Source organism: Pseudophryne corroboree, chromosome 2, assembly GCF_028390025.1.
Source record: "Pseudophryne corroboree isolate aPseCor3 chromosome 2, aPseCor3.hap2, whole genome shotgun sequence".
In the NCBI taxonomy this organism is placed as follows: Eukaryota; Metazoa; Chordata; class Amphibia; order Anura; family Myobatrachidae; genus Pseudophryne; species Pseudophryne corroboree.
The window spans coordinates 209,578,232-209,592,352 of record NC_086445.1 but is presented as its reverse complement, the minus strand read 5'-3'; positions in this window follow the sequence as shown (position 1 = coordinate 209,592,352).

The following is a 14,121-nucleotide window of genomic DNA, read 5'->3' as shown; positions in this document are numbered from 1 at the left end:
ATTTAAATTGGTCCCCAGTTTGAAACTGTTGGGGGCCACCATCTTCTGCTTCTACTGCCACCAATGAGGAGACCATGTTTTTGGGTCACTCATAGGGGGATATTTAATAACTATAATTATCTACAAAAAAATCAGGAAATTGTGATGTTTATGTTTTCTGTAGATGGAGATATGTTTGTCTCTTCTCCAGTTTGTGATGTTTATGTTTTCTGTAGATGAAGATAAGTTTGTCTCTTCTCCAATGGCAGAAAAAACATCACTGTCAGTGCCAGGGAAGGACTGAAGCACAAATTTGGCCCTGGCATGTGCGTGCATGCGCGCCCCTGTGGGGCGTGCGTGCTGTGTACAGGGACACACAGGCACTAAAGTTGTGGATGTGCTGTGAGTCAGGGGGGCGTGGACTCTCAGCCCACCCCCACCCATCTCCATGGAAATGGGGGCGTGCCACAAGTCCACACCTGCCTGACTCACGGCACGCCCCTGACTTTAGTGCATGGGCGCCCCCATACACTGTGCATGTGTCCATAGCATGTGCGCATGTGTCCAAGCATTTCTATAGAGATGGGAGGGGTGGCAGGGGAGCAGCCAGAGCAGAAAGACGGAGGCTGCGCTGCGCACAACCTTCCCAGCTCTTTGCCTGACAGGACCAGCCCACAAGCCCATCGGCCATTCTGGCATTTGCCAGAAGTGCGAGATGGGCAGTCCGGCTCTGGTCAGGGCAGATGGTGTGACTCCCCTATTCAAATTTTGGACTGCGCTGCAACTGCAACTGGAGAAGAGACAAACTTATCTCCATCTCCAGAAAACATAAACATCACAATTTTCAGATTTTTTTAGATAATTATGTTTATTAAATATAGCCCTAAGGGGGTCATTCCGAGTTGCTCGCTATTTTTTTCGTTCGCACAGGGAATACGCAAAATTGCGAACACATTGCACAATAGCGTATATATGCCCCCAATGTATTTTTGCAATTTCGTACGCAGCAATACACAGAGTAGGCGTATGCCAAATGACATCGCAATAATGCGATCCTATCGCATTACTACAAACACCATCGCTAAAATCCGAACTCCTCATAGATTTGCACAATCTTAGCAAAATTGCTCACGCTATGTACTTTTGCTAAAAAAACGCACAGCAATATGTTTTTTTTAAGTTTAATTTCAACACCTTTCAGTTCAAACTCTTCAAGCCTTCCTCAATTAAGATTCCAATTAGTGTAATGAATTATAATGGTCATGACTAATTAAGTCTACAAAGAATACCTGAAGAACACTTTGTAGGCATAATTGCCCATTAACATGTTGTTTTTAAAATAAGTGAACTAGATGTGGAAACTGTGCCTGGCCTAATGTTAATTTGCTGCTTTTTGTGTAGAGGTGTAGTGTGTGAATAAATGTGTTTACATGTTTTTCTAAACAATAAGCTCCTGTCATAAATGTATCTGTTTTTGTTATTGAAAATAAAAATACTATTCTTAAGTTAGATGTGTGAAATGTTTAAGGTAACCAATTTCTGCTCTCCAATCTGCTGTTCCTTTATTGCATTAATAAACACAACACCCGCTTAACTTGAAATAATTATTATTATTTTTTTAAACAACAGTTTTTTTTGTTAATTAAACTTTTTTTAACAAACAACATTTTTTTGGGGGGGTTTATAAAATTTTTTCAAGATGTTCCACATCTGCCAGCAAGGCACGCAAGTTTCTTTTGAGGCTGGCCAGAATGCCAGCAAAACTTGTTGGATCTCCAACTGCAACATCTGAAATTAAGAGGCAAAATAAACATTACTAACTTACTCACATTACCTATTATACAAGCAAGGCACAAAGCACACTTTAATGGCAAAATGATTACATCATGGATGTTTTAATGATAAAACAGTAGCAGACCAACACACAAGCATGCTCAGCAATGTTGTTGTTTTTTTTTTTATAAAACATATTAAAAGTGTACCACACCATGCTGGGATACATTCACATCTGGAGTGACCCAGACTTGCCTTTTTTTGGGTTGGCCCTGCATCATCACACTGCATTTCAACATCTTCAGAAGGACTACATATCCTAGTATGCCCACACTCCCTGAAAGCCTGCCTTACTACATAAGGTGAAACAGGTCTTGTTTTTTTTTAATTATTTTAAACAACATTTTTGAAGTGACACTTTAACAACTCATGTCCCCAGACTTGGACTGTCACACAGAGTACAGGGGAAAGGCCCAGTGTCCCGAATTTCATGCATGAACAGCCTAAGGATCAGGTTCCAGACTGTGGCCTTGCCTGTTGCATTTTGGTGGGCCTAAACATTTTCGACCCACACACTGTCGATCTAATGATCCACACCCCTTACATGTTACACTGTATATTTGATGTTTGTTTTTGTAACACACTATTGTTAGGCAGTAATTTTTTAGTTAGCTTTGAATGGACGTCAGCCTCTGTAGGTCAACATGTGCTAATTCTAAATGTCACAAGATCAACATGTTATGTATGGATACATGACAAATGTGTAAGTTTATTTTCACTTCATGCGGCACATGTACTCCAATTGCAATGGAAAATGCTTACGATGTAAGTGGTAGTGTAGCGACTCACCGTGTCCTAAGCCTGGCAAACAAAGTGAAGCATGCGAATTGACTGTGCAAATATTGGCATACTCAGGCACAAGTTAAAAAGTCCAACAACATACCAAAATACCCTCAGGTCTAACTGTTTCGCTGACAACCTAGCACATATAAACCCTGTTGTCCTGGCAACCCTGTCGACCTAATGAGTGTCGACCTAGAGTGGACAGCCTACACATTGCAGATGTAGACACTGTACATCTAATGATCCTCACACAAATGTAAATGCAATATCCATACCATGATGAAGAAGACAAACATTTTTCCTTGGGCCAAGATTGGCTCCAGTACAACACTGCATGTATTTGAATTTGAAGTTAAAGTAGGTAACAAATTAAATTTAAATGTGTAAAAACTTACTCTCATCTGGCACATCCCCAGCACCCTCAAAATCCTCAGGGGCCTCTGCTGCCCATTCACTGGGTGGGGAAGGAGGCTGGATAGGGTAAGGAGGCTGGATGGGGGAAGGAGGCTGGATTGGGGTTGGAGGATGGATTGGGGAAGGAGGCTGGATTGGGGAAGGAGGATGGATTGGGGAAGGAGGATGGAAGAGGGAGCTGTTTAGAGAGGGTGGGTCTGATTGAGAAGGGGAGGGGGGCAGAGAGGGTGTTTGTGCCAGAGAGGGGGAGAGGGGCTGAGAGGTGATTTGGGTCACAGAGGGGGCGGAGAGGGTGTTTGTGCCAGAGAGGGGGAGGGGGGCTGAGAGGTGTCTTGGGCCACAGAGGGGGGCGGAGAGGGTGTTTGTGCCAGAGAGGGGGAGGGGGGCTGAGAGGTGGGTTGGGCCACAGAGGGGGGCGGAGAGGGTGTTTGTGCCAGAGAGGGGGAGGGGGGCTGAGAGGTGGGTTGGGCCACAGAGGGGGAGGGGGGCGGAGAGGGGGTTTGGGCCACAGAGGGGGAGGGGGGCTGAGAGGTGGGTTGGGCCACAGAGGGGAAGGGGGGCTGAGAGGGTGTTTGTGTCAGAGAGGGGGAGGGGGGCGGAGAGGGTGTTTGGGCCACAGAGGGAGAGGGGGTTCAAGAGGGGGTTTGGGAAAGAGAGGGAGAGGGGGTTGGAGAGTGGGAGGTTGTGGATGAGGAAGGGAAAATTTGTTGTTGGGGTTCAGGGAGTTGATGGGGTGAAGGAGTTTGTGGTGGGGAGGAGGCTGGTGGTGATGCTTCCCGACCTTGCCATTGTGCTTGCCCAAGAATCACATATTTAAATTTACAAATTTTTACCCAAAAAATATCCATGTGCATTACAAAATTACATTGTTCTGTTCAATTAAAAAAACACAGACCAAGTTAGTTATGTGTCCAGCCTACAGCCTGTGTGGCGACTCACTACAACAATAAACATTATCCCCTAAGCACTCTGCTACCCAGTCTATACTGCAAGCCCTAACCACACACACTCTGTAAAAAAGTGTGGTATGTTTTTGGTACTATACTTCAATTATAAGGTCTGCTAATAATCTCACTTTAACACATCTAACCAAAAGTTTGCAGTGTTTACATTTATTTTTGCTACTGCTACTAATCACAGCTTAATACTCATGTGAACACATTTTAATGCATTTAACTTACTGCGTCTGCGGCGTCTGCGGATTTGCTGACGCAGCCGCGCCAACAACTCTGGCTGTCGGCGGCGGAGGTCGCTCCACCGCCGCTCTAATTGAATAATGGAGTGTCGTGTCTGGGTCTGCGAGCGCAATAGGCGGCGGACCTCTGCGTAGGCGGCGCGCTTAATCCGATTCGGAACATACGGTCCTGTGTGGCCTACGCGACGGTCCATTACCGCCGTGAGCACCCGCAGCTCGCGGTGGCTGAATGCGGATACGCGCATGGTGCCTATGGCATTTTCCTTACATGGGCATATATTTATAGTGTGTGGTCGCATTTCATTGGTTGTAATATCATGGTGTCATGTTTATTTAACTTTATTGATATGTGTACAATATTGTACAAACAAGTTGTGATCCCTTTAGTTGGCATCAGCAACAAATAATTCCTAAACACATATTTTACACTACAAATCCTGCTTCTCAATTTGGTTAATTTTTGGTTTGTTGTTTACAGTCAAAATGTTCATAACTTGCAAATGTTTATATCTCTCTCTCTATATATATATATATATCTCTATATATGTCTCTCTCTCTCTCTCTCTATCTATATATATATATATAAATACATATACATAAATAAATGTATATATATTTATATTTCAAAATATATATTTATATATATATTTATATCACATTTTGCTGGATCAATCAGCTACACAAAGTCACAAAGTAGTTTTTTGTTGGGCAGATGTTGTGGCATTTGTTTGGTAAACAGAGCCAAAAATCCCCCCCAAAAAAACACAAAAAATGGGTGCTGTCATTCTTGATTTAGAACACAATTACACACAAAAACACATTGAATAAATAACAAATTAACACGCCCATAACTGCATATAATCAAACAGAATGGAACAGTAATACCATTGATGAAAAAAAAACATCTATATACACATGATAAGGAGAACAGTACCGAACAAATCTGTACTCAGACACTTTATCAAATACTCAGAATACAAAAGCAACACACTCATAAATTTACAAACCAAGCAAAATGCCATCATTCAAAAATACCCTACACGTACAGACAGATTGCAAAAATAAAACAACATTTAAAGTATATTACTATCATAACATAAACATACCTGAAATACTCCCGTACAATTAGAGCCCTTACGGCATGACCCCGCTGGCTAAGACTCCCGCCACGGAAGGCCCGTCCAACCCCTGGCTCCTCATCCGGCAATTCCTCCGAGTGTGGAAGCTCTACGCGACTCCTTACAGCAATGTTATGGAGTATAGCGCACAGGACCACAATTTTACTTACCATCTCCGGCGAATACATGATGTCACCACCAGTGCGGTGGAGCACATGAAAACGCCCTTTAAGAACCCCAATCGTGCGCTCCACCAGCTGTCTAGTGGCAGTAAGCGCGGAGTTAAATGCCAACTGTGGTCCTGGCCTGGGTTTGCTGTAAGGAGTCATGAGCCAGGGGGTGCAAGGATATCCACGATCTCCTGTTTTAGAATATGAGAAGAGAAAAAGGAAAAAAATCAAAATTTAAATATGTATTGATAACAATATGACTGTTCAAAAACACCAAATAAAAAACTCACCCAATAGCCACATGTCTTGGCCTTCCATCATTCTTAATCTTTGCCATATCCCTGATTGGCGAATCACATGTGCGTCATGGGAATTCCCGGGGAACATAGCATTCAGGGACAGGATCTGGAGGGATGGGCCACAAACCACCATGACATTCAGAGAATGAAACAGTTTCCTGTTTCTATAGATTTCTTCATTATGTTTTGGCGCAACAATGGCAACATGTGTCCCATCCACAACCCCAATAACATGTGGGAAGCAACTACCCCCTTCCTGAAATTGCCGCATCACCACAGCCAGGGCACCAGCATCCAAAGGCATTGCTATGAATTGCTTCACTCTGGTGAGGAATGCTTGGCTGACACGCTGTAGGACCTTACTGAACTGGCCCTGCAACATGCCAACCAGATCCCCAACTACATGCTGATAAGAACCAGTGGCCAAAAAATGTAACACAGCAAGGAATTGTGTCAATGCTGGTATTGCTGTATGATACCTAATGGATTGTTCTAGATCACTCTCTATTATGGAGAGAGTGTCTAGGATTAGATGAGGTGGCAGCCTGTATCTGCGCAAAACCACATCATCAGGCATCCCAAAAAGGGTGACACGGGTATGGTAAATTGGTGGCCTTGCACGCCTCCGTTGCCTTGGAGGATGAGGAGCCGGTTGGGGTGGGAGGGCTTCCGCCGGTTGGGGTGGGAGGGCTTCCGCACCAACATATATGGCCATCACCATCTTCAAATGAAGGTAGGAAACATTAAAACACACAATCAATTAACAACACACATTGCCCCAATAACAATTATGTGTATGGCAGTTCAAACACTTACTGCAGGAGCGTACTCCATATCTTCATGATGAAAAACAGGAACAAACACAATTAAAAATGTCATTAAACCACATTTACCTACGTAGCTACAACATTGTTTTCCATGAAACCAACAAAACAAAACAAAAATAAACACAGCCAAAAAACCCATAAAATTAATACAACAATATATGATTAACCTACTAAGTATGGACTACTACAAAATAAACCTATCAAATTCAGTAAACAATGGCAACGACATGTAACTTACAAACTAAACGAATATTCCTGCAAAGGAAGAACAAAACAAACTGCATACTTTGGAATACCTAATTTTTTTTTACTGAAAATATTAAAACAATATGACTATGATAATAGGCCCAAACACACTGTAACCCCTCCAACACCAGCCCACCCATGGACAGGCTACTTACCTGCTCAGAAAAATGAAACAAATCTTGGTACAAAAAAGAAAATGGGCCTACTTTGCCACTCACTAAGATTTTTGAGAAAGTAAAGTTAGAGCAACCTACAAGAGAGAGAAAAGGACACTGAGAATAGGAACAAACACACTGTAACCCCTCCAAGACCAGCCCACCCATGGACAGGCTACTTACCTGCTCTGAAAAATGAAACAAATCTTGGTACAAAAAAGAAAATGGCCTACTTTGCCACTCACTAAGATTTTTGAGAAAGTAAAGTTAGAGCAACCTACAAGAGAGAGAAAAGGACACTGAGAATAGGAACAAACACACTGTAACCCCTCCAACACCAGCCCACCCATGGACAGGCTACTTACCTGCTCAGAAAAATAAAGCAATTTTTTCCCAAATATATAACAACTATTATATATTGTTATATCACAACTATTTTAAACCCATTTTTAAGGTATTAAAAAACACGGCGTCCGCAACATAACAGTAAAAAAATAGCAATCTAGCAAACGCACATTAGTTTGCAATGTACAGCTAAAAAACGTACACAAATCAATAGTTATTTTGCAACACGTCCACCTAGCTTCTCTTCAGCTTCATGCCATACACCCACAAACACAGGCTGCATGCATGCTGTTTAAATAGCCAGTACTGCAATTGCTGGAGAAATTAGTGTAATTAGCACCTGTGCGATTTCCCGCACTGAAAATCACACGCAGCTATAAATCGCCAGACAGCTGTGCCAACCTACATGCCATCAGCAACATGGCTACTCCCGAACAAATAGCTGCAGAGTTGAGCATGCTGCAGCAGCAGATGAGCGCATTAACATCTAGGAGAATAGTGCTGCGGCAGCAGATGCTACAAGCTGCCAGTGGTGATGTTGAAATAGCAGGACCCAGTACTGGGGCAACCCCATCTTCTGACACACAGGGGTATGCTGTGAGTCCCCTGCCAGACACAGATACTGGGGAAACTGAGGTAGATTCTGGACTAATAACACAAACCCAAACAACACAACCAGCAAGTGAAGAGGAAGATGGTGAGGAGGTACAGGACGATACCTCACAGGCTACAGCCAAAAAGAGAAAGCGACAGCCCGCCTTTTCTAAGAGGGAGCTGTGAGTTTTGGTCACACAAGCCATGGACAAAATACATAGAGGCAGCAAAAACATGGGTGCTGCAACAAAAGATCGCATCTGGAGGGACATTACAGATTCTGTAAATGAAGTCGGCTGAATTGTCCGCACCCCACAGGAAGTTAGAAGACGGTAAGTGTATATTGACACACAATTTTATGTACAATTTATTTCTAAAAACTTAGCTATATGTGATGTTACCTATAGCAACCAAATACATAACATGTGTACAAGTAATCAAAACAGGTTTTTTTTAACTTTTATGTCCCTTACCCCTAATTCTAATCACATATGTAGTTGGGCCGACTCCAAGTCCCGCCTGAAGGGCAAGAGGTCTGCGGAGTGGAAAGCCTCGAGGGCAACAGGGGGAGGTCCCGTTGCCACTGTGGAGTATACAGACCTTGAGGAGCTGGCGATGGACTGTATGAGCTACGAGGAGGCGGGTGGGGTGTCTCATATGGACACGGACCTGCCTGAAATTGTTAACCTACATGACTTGCCAGGTAAGTTTACACACATATTTATTTTTTTTAGTGTTGTTTTCAAAGTTGTGACTTTGTTTTTTTTTTTTTTTTTTCTGTCCTTTTTTCTCTCATTCTTCTATTTGCTTTTAAAATAACACAGCACAGGAGGGTGAGCAGATTGAGTCAGAGGAGGGGTATCTGGCTGAGACTGAGGTGGGGGAACCTAGTGAGTCCTCCAGTGTGGGTCGGCAGATTACACCTGGCCAGATTCCAACTGGCCCCCCCACTCAACCCTCTGCTATCCCGGGCATTCTGTCTGAAATTGCCAGTCATGGTGAGAGGCTGACACAATATCAGGATAGGATGATCCGGGAGGTAAGCCAGATATCTGTCCGGCTCACTGAACACACAACCTGTGTTGGGCAAGGTGTAGCTCAACTCTGCCAAGGTCTGGCAGAGATCAGGCAGGGACAAGCCGAACTTGCCTACTCGGTCCAACAACTCGCCAGCTCTGTTGTGCAAGGGCTCCAGGACATCGCTGGCCGCCTTGCCCACAGTGGCAGGAAGCCAGGCACATCTGCTCCCTCCCCTCCCCCTGCCCAGGAAGAAGATCCCACTGGGCAGGGCCCTCGAAGGTCACTTCGCAGACCGAGCCGTGACCAACCACATCAGGCGGGGCGAAAGAAGAGAAAGTAATGTCTCTCCAGATGCCCAGCACCCATGTTTTCCATGTTGCCTTTATGTATTTTGTTTTTGGCTTGTGTGGCCAGAATGGACAACTCCCTCATGCTGAAAGGGGGTTGTTGTATTCTTTTTGTTTTGTAGCCCGTGAGTTATTTTCCTGTACACTTGATCCATCTTCCTCTTCCTAGCGTGCTGTGTCTGTTTGGGTTTGTGTATTCTGCCCAGAATCTACCTCAGTTTTCCCAAAAGTATCCTCTGGCTGGGGGTTCACAACATTTTATTATTTTTTCTTATACATTTTCTTTGGCCAGTAGATGGGAAACCACAGTACTGGCTTCTGTTATGTAAAAATCACCACTGGCAGCTGTTTGTTGCTATGTCCAATTTTTATTTTCATGCTCATTTCTAGCCATGTTGGCTTTTTGAATTTCTTTATTTTCTTAAGTTAAAAAAAAAAATTGCTTGTGTGTTTATTTTAAGGTTATGCACTCTTGAAAAATGTGTACAGTAAACTTTGACATTTCATATTTACATTTGTGGAACAAGGGAACAAACATTGAATATTCTTACAAACATTGAATATTCTTATTTTGTAATTTTTTTGCTTTCACAACAGTTAACTGTGCCTAGAAAAAAAACAACAACTTTGAAATCAACTTGGGTTACTAGGGGCAACATGCCATAGTATTAGAAATGGTCACATGTTCCAAAACAATAATAATTGTGTTAGTAAGTAACATTGGGGGTAATTCCAATTTGATCGCAGCAGGATTTTTGTTAGCAATTGGACAAAACCATGTGCACTGCAGGGGAGGCAGATATAACATGTGCAGAGAGAGTTAGATTTGTGTTCAATCTGCAATCTAATTTGCAGTGTAAAAATAAAGCAGCCAGTATTTACCCTGCACAGAAACAAAATAACCCACCCAAATCTAACTCTTTCTGCACATGTTATATCTGCCTCCCCTGCAGTGCACATGGTTTTGCCCAATTGCTAACAAAAATCCTGCTGCGATCAACTTGGAATTACCCCCATTAAGCGTAGGCTGCATTATGTGGCTCATGTTGTTCGGTATGTACAAAGGAAGATGACAATGTAGAAAACATGGCATGTTGGCATTTAGCTGATGTAGTTTATAAGTTGGTTTATTTACACTTGATCAAGGAGAATACTTGTTAAAAAACAAAAAACATGCTGTTAACAGCAAAGTATTTAAAAATAATCCTAAAAAAAACAGTACGTTATTTGTGAGTGTGTCAGATTTAGACATGGTAAATGATAAATTGTTATGTGTTAAAACAATTGCTGGTAAGAGTCATTTGTAACTGCAGTGTTTTCCAATTAATTGCTCAACAGGTGACTTAGTTTGCCAATTAACTGCTAAATAGGGCAGACACACTTGTAGCACTAGTTCGCAAGGGCTGAGTAGCTGCAGACTTACTCCTAGGCTGCGTTCAGCTAGCGAACATTTGTTGTGTACTTATAACCATCTGCTACGCATTTCTGCACAAAGCACGCCTACTGCCGTTTGCATACTCCCACACTAGCCGCCCACTTTCACGCCCATTTCGTTAGATAGCGAAGCCAAGCCTCCGCACCGCCTCCGTCACACCCTGTTTTCGTTAGAGTAGTACGAACTGAAAATCAGTTTGTATTTTTGCACAAGCGTCATAATGCTGGCTTTGTGCACGCGCAATGTAGTTTTCGCGCATGCGCAGTTTGCAGATTTTCGCCGCTTGCGATGCGATGAACTGCTGCGAACAACTCGGAATGAGGGCCTAAGTTAGCCCAATAAAAGAGAGAAGATTGTTTGAAGATCTATCTCAGTTTAGACTGAGGCGCTCCGGGTCACATGATGGTCAGACATCCTAAGAAGGCTAAAACCTGAAAGCTCTAGAGCTTAGATAGTAAAGGAGAAGCTATTCTAAGTTCTGTCTGCAGTGCAAATCTCCATCTTTTTCCCCATTTGTTACCCAGGTATCGTGGGGATTCTGCCACAGCTGGTAACTTTAACAGTGCTCAACTTGCAAAAACACTGGGCCTACACGTGAAACCTCTGATGTAACGTATTCTGAAGACAATTGCTTTCAGCTGCTACCATGGACAGAATTTGCGCCTAATTACCATTATTACACATCATCTAATATGTCAAGTTTTGTCATGGCAATCCTTCTGCGGCCTCTCCTTGTTCATGCTGTACCACACACCACCAGTAACTGCAAAGATTTGCCTGTTGCTAATGGCTAGTGATAACAGAGTTGCCTAACAACAGCCACTCACTACCTTCTGTGACACGTGTTCCCCAAACCTCTTACAGTGTATGCTTAATTGGGAATGGTAATCTTTACCTTCTGTTTTATGTCAATGTGTTAAGTTTGTTTGTGTTATATCATGATAACCCTCAATGTACACCACTGCTAATGTGTCAGCACTTTCTAAATGAAAAGAATAATAATGGCACTCATGCATGACGTTTGATATAACATAATTTCTATCACAAGACATAATGTTTTCCTAAGCTGTGTGTGCCATACTTTTGCAACTAAGAGACATAAGTATGTCTATTCAAGTCCCGGTGTAGCTTACAATACAAGTGTCACATTTACAAGCATGATTCTGTTAATATAATATGATTCAATATTGTCTCTAAATGTATTTTTATCAGTATTATGTGTAAAGAACATCTCAGTTACTCACTTAAATGCTTTCTCACTATGGAAACTTCTTGATTAGGCAGCAACAACACAATTTGCAATTATATATAAGATAGAATTCATGAATCTACTATGAGTAGGAGACACACTTTGTCGCCCCTAAAACTGACCTAAAATGTTTTCTAGTAATCTATCAACATCTTCAGCCCCTCATTCAGCTTCATCCGCAGTCCTTAGACATCTTGTCTATGTGTTTCTCAAGAAGGAACCCCAGAAGTGACATGGGAAGACATGATGAACATTTGTTAATATTGAATGGGAATATCCTGCAGATTCATGCAGCAGGTTGCTCTGTAACAACTATGCCCACACAAGCAATTGGGACCAGTTGTCGTGGGCATCCAAGACAAGTAAATGACTTTAGGAACTGTCCATTTGACTGGTGGTGGTACACAGACGAGAAGCAGAGTAGCACTTTAAAGATTACTACCAAAAACTTAGCATAAACTGAACCCCTCAGTTGGAGACAACTTCCGACTGCAGTAGAGCTGTTGCCCATGGCAGCCGAGCAGATTCAAGCTGTTATCTTCTAAAATGTGCTAGATGAATGATAAGTAGAATCTGATTGGTTCGAATGGGCAACATCTCCACTTCTAAAAACTTGTACTTTAGTAAATAAACCCCTTATAATTGTTAGGTGCCGCGGTCCGCGGCGCCGCTCGGTCTGCTTCCGAGCGACGCTCACGGTCACCGCACCTCCCTTCCTGCCCGCCCGGCGCCTAGCAACGCCAGGACGCCGTGCGCGCTGAGCCGCCGGGTCCCTGGCAACGCTGGGACGCCATGCGCGCGTAGCTGCCGGACCCTTAGCAACGGGGACGCCACAGGCAAACCGCGTTCCCCGTTGCTTCCTATCAATCAATACACCTGTTAGCTCTGGTCGTGCAGCAGGGCAGCTGCACGACATTACTAATTAAGCTTCGCTGCAGCTATTGGAGGACTCCCTGTTATATTCTCCCTCACTACCTGGCACAGACGCCGGTGATAGCTTCCTGTATGCTGTTCCTGCCTTGTAACGTCTGTTCCTGGTCAGTTGTATCTGGTCGATCCTGCTCCCTGTGCTCCTGAGTCCTGGAGTTCTGAAGCCGGTCCTGGGAATCCTTCCTGTTCAAGTGAACCTGTTGCAGTCATCTGGGGGTTCTCGTTTGTTGGGGTTCTCTCCCGGTTTCGTCAGTAGCGGCTTCTGCCGCGTGTTGCGGCCTAGGCCGCTTAGTCCTTTTGGTACTTTTTGTATTGGTGGTTTTTGCGGAGGTTTCCGCTTTTCACTGTCCTCCCCGGAACTCGGCGGTGACGTGTGGGGGAGTGGACAGTGATATCTTTTGTTGTTCTTTTCCTTTGGCGGCATGCCGCACATAAATTTAGTTTTAGGGTAGTTAGTAGCCCCTAGCTTCTGTTTGCGTTAGTTAGAGGTCCCCTTATTATTATCCTGTCTCGGTTCACACTTTATCTCACGCTAAGACCTGGGGGCATCGGAGTTGGGCAGACCTAATCCGCCCTTCAAACGCGGCTGCCGTGGGCCCAAGAAACCATAGTCACTCAGGCGTGAACTGACCACACGGGTAAAACAACGGAGGTAGGGTGCTAGGGGCTATTCCCGTTCCCTCCCTATTTCAGCGTCACGTCCTGGTGCTCTGGACTCATTTCACAACATCTTTCTAGTTCTGAGCATCAGGAACGTAACATTATCACCGGCCCAAAAAACACACACAAAAAAAAAAGTTATTTGTATTTGGTGGGCTTTAAAATTCGGCCTGATGAATCCGGCAGTATTAGGACCGAATCCCAGCCAGCTTTTGGCCAACCAGATTCAGGAACTTACTCAGATGGTTCAGGATCTTACTCTTCGGGTGAGATCGCAGGAAGATCTTTTGCGAGCCTCCCCGAGTATGATTCCAGAACCAAAGATGCATCTACCTGACCGTTTTTTGGGTAACCGAAAGGATTTTTTTAATTTCAAGGAAGCTTGTAAGCTTTATTTTCGTTTAAGGCCCCGATCCTCTGGTACTGAGTCTCAACGGGTCGGGATTGTGATGTCATTACTACAAGGCGATCCACAAACCTGGGCTTTTGGGCTAAAAGCCGATGATGTTGCCTTGCTATCTG